A 3,863-nucleotide genomic window follows, 5' to 3' on the forward strand; every position below is an offset into this window, starting at 1 on the left:
TAACAACAGTACTCTGGCCTAACAACAGCACTCTGGCCTAACAACATCACCCTGGCCTAACAACAGTACTCCGGCCTAACAACAGTACTATGGTCTAACAACAGTAACAGTTACGCCTAACAACGTAAAAGTCAGGAAACACTCTTCGTTGCGCAAGCAAGGTGAGCGGCGCCCTCCGGCAGGTCCACCTTCACCACAAATCACAAATAAAGAAACGGGAAATGTATCGTTTTATTATGTTTTATTTATATCTATAGAAAATGCAATGTTGGAGGAGTTTTGCTTGTTCTGAACTCCGCAAGTGTTGAGTATATGTCATTAGCCAGGTGACGTCAGGTGATGCCCTCAGCCAGGTGACGCCATCAGCCAGGTGACGCCATCAGCCTGGTGACGCCATTAGCCAGGTGACGCCATCAGCCTGGTGACGCCATTAGCCAGGTGACGCCATCAGCCAGGTGACGCCATCAGACAGGTGACGCCATCAGCCAGGTGACGCCATCAGCCTGGTGACGCCATCAGCCAGGTGACGTCATCAGTCAGGTGACTCCATCAGCCAGGTGACGCCATCAGCCAGGTGAAGCCCTCAGCCAGGTGACGTGAAGTTAGTCTCTGTGCTGGGACGGTAACCGTGGCGGAAACCTGGACCCTTTTCTGATTATAGGTGTTCTATTGTTACTGATGTCTGGCGAAAAATATACCGCTCCCTGGAAAGAAAATAAACACACATGAAAAGATCAAATCCTTAAACATACTAACAGTGCATGGAGATGATAATAATAATAATATCAATTCAATAGGCGATATTTCAAATTTTTTTTAACCTAGCATCATTTGTGTTTTCCATTACAGTCCATCATTCACTCTCCTGTATAGCGGCAAACAGTATAAGAGTGTAAAAGGATCTTTGGAGAGTTTATTTTTGAACTTCCTTCTCGAGTGAAGAACATTAAATGCATAGAAAAGATTCGTGCTAGAAACATTGGGCTACCCCCCCCCCCCCCCGGGAGCCGGTCAGCCGAGCGGACAGCACGCTGGACTTGTGATCCTGTGGTCCCGGGGTCTATCCCGGGCGCCGGCGAGAAATAATGGGCAAAGTTTCTTTCACCCTATGCCCCTGTTACCTAGCAGTAAAATAGGTACCTGGGTGTTAGTCAGGTGTCACGGGCTGCTTCCTGGGGGTGGAGGCCTGGTCGAGGACCGGGCCGCGGGGACACTAAAGCCCTGAAATCATCTCAAGATAACCATCTCAAGATAACCCCCCTTGTATCATAGTCAATAATATATGTCTACAAGAAAGACACTGCAATATTACCGTGCTCGGTTCGCAGGCATAACGTCCACCAATAATACCATCATCACTTGATGAACAATGTGGATTACGATCGCGTGATACAGCGATCGGGACCCGTTTGGCCCGCCTGGCGCCGCCTCCAGGAACACCCGGCCGCCCTACCTTCTCTGTAAGGAAGAGAGAGAGAGAGAGAGATGACACGTACGATCACCTGTATCTCCTGCGGCTCGTCTGGGAGCAGGAGACATCAGTGTTAACATCAGTGTTATAGAGAATTATACGGTGAAAGGCTAATATAAATCTTCATTTACCAATATTACAATAGCAATTTTTGTAAGATTTGAAAACAGATGCATATCGTATGGTTATAACTTTTGTTGCTATATTACGGCAACATATAAGAGGACAGATGCATTAGGGTAGCTACCAGACAGAGCCGGTGAAGGAGCGCCACAGAGCAGCAACACAACCACCCACGCCAGGAAGGTCACCCAGCCAGTCATCATCCTTCACCTGTGGAATCATTTATATGAGTCAGGCAATATAAAATAATCAGAGATATTTAAGAAAATGATCTTATGTAGTGTGAGTAATAATCAGGTGAAATGCATTTATTCATCACAGATGCCACAATGGTCAAAAGAGCCATTGCCTCGATTGTAGCAAGTTCGGAGTTCGATTCCCCGATAGTGCTAGAGGGTTGGCACCATTCCATTACTCCGTCATCATGTCCCAGCTCTTGGTCCGTCCAGGTATTACTCGACAAAGGAATGAGACGTTCACTATGTAGTCTGTGATCCTTCAATTGTGAGATGTGAGCACCTCAGCCTCATAACACCTATGATGCAAGACAAAACCACGTCATCCTCATAGGACCTGTGGCGCTTCCGGCTGCGCCACAGGTCTAACTCATCACACCTGTAGTGTAGTATGAGAGTGCGTCTACCTCTTAACACACATGGTGCAGGTGGCTATCTTCAGGTTATCTTCCGATGATTTCGGGGCTTTAGTGTCCCCACGGTCCGGTCCTCGACCAGGCCTCCACCCCCACGAAGCAGCCCGTGACAGCTGACTAACTCCCATATACCTATTTACTGCTAGGTCACAGGGGCATCAGGGTTAAAGAAACTCTGCCCATTGTTTCTCACCGGCGACCGGGAACGAACCTGGGAACACAGGATCACGGGTCCAGTGTTCTGTCCGCTCAGCCGCCGGCTGTGCAAGCACAATTACCACATAACACATATGGTACAGGAGCCAAGCACATTCATCTTTTAATACTTGTGGTGCAGGACACAAGCTCGCTTACCACATAATACGTTTGGTGTGGGATGCAAGCACATTTACCACAAATACATAAGGTACAGGACGCAAGCATGCTTACCTCGTATTACCTGTGGTGTAGAATACGAGCACTTCTACTACATAGCACCTTTGGTGCAAGACGCAGGCGCGTCTACCTAATAACACCTGTGGTACTGGACGCAGGCACGTCTACCTCATAACACCTGTGGTACAGGACGCAGGCACGTCTACCTTATAACACCTGTGGGCAAGACGCAGGCACGTCTAACCTATAACACCTGTGGTACTGGACGCAGGCACGTCTACCTTATAACACCTGTGGTACAGGACGCAGGTACGTCTACCTTATAACACCTGTGAGACTGGACGCAGGCACGTCTACCTTATAACACCTGTGGTTCAGGACGCAGGCACGTCTACCTTATAACACCTGTGGTACAAGACGCAGGCACGTCTAACCTATAACACCTGTGGTACTGGACGCAGGCACGTCTACCTTATAACACCTGTGGTACAGGACGCAGGCACGTCTACCCTATAACACCTGTGGTACAGGACGCAGGCACGTCTACCGCATACCATCTGTGGTTCAAGATGCTTGTACGACTACCACATCAAGGCTGTGTTGCAGGATGCAAGCACCAATAACATTACAACCTCTCCTCTCAACTATTACTCATTCTCATTCCGTTCGTTATGGTCCTCAACGTACAAATTACAAAGTACTATGAAAAGTTGTTAGCACACAACTATCCCCATCTTCTATGCATCGGCAGGAAAGGTTAGGTGGGGGGCATGGGTGCATTCGTTACTGGTTAGGTTAACACTTTATATATAAAACTTTGTGTTCAAGTAAGAGACCCGGGCAGGCCACGAGCCACTTGCCCAGTGTCGTCCACCGCGAAAAGTTAATTTCTTAAGGTGAGGCCACGAGCGGTCGTGGCGGCCCCCGGAGCGTGGACGTCGTGCTCCAGGGAAGCCTAGCGAGGAGCATCCACTTTGAGGTATGCTCTTAACACTGGCACACCGCCCTATTGACCAGCCACTAAAAAGAAAAAATAGTGCTACTAAAAAGGAAAATATGTATGCACGAAGGTTTTAAAAAGTTAAGTTTACCTTTTATCGTTGGTAGTCAAGTTTTGATGCCACACTTTGGTCTGTGTGTGAGGAGCGACCTGCCGGCTTCACTGGCGTCTCTACCTGTACTGTGCTGGCTGGTCTTGCGCTTAAATGTCTTACCGTGGACGTCAGTAGGTGTAAAAACTCG

General features: G+C 48.4%; 1 long non-coding RNA gene across 1 annotated transcript; it reads right to left on the bottom strand.

Annotated features, from left to right (window-relative positions):
• Window positions 1-224: 224 nt before the first annotated feature.
• On the bottom strand, window positions 225-3,863 carry LOC123760395 (uncharacterized). The gene is made up of 4 exons (XR_011226661.1): window positions 3,713-3,863; window positions 1,719-1,804; window positions 1,313-1,458; window positions 225-704 (listed from the first exon to the last, which is right to left on the bottom strand). It is a non-coding gene; the product is annotated as an uncharacterized lncRNA (long non-coding RNA).

This window comes from Procambarus clarkii, unplaced genomic scaffold (assembly GCF_040958095.1).
Source record: "Procambarus clarkii isolate CNS0578487 unplaced genomic scaffold, FALCON_Pclarkii_2.0 HiC_scaffold_118, whole genome shotgun sequence".
Taxonomy (NCBI): Eukaryota; Metazoa; Arthropoda; class Malacostraca; order Decapoda; family Cambaridae; genus Procambarus; species Procambarus clarkii.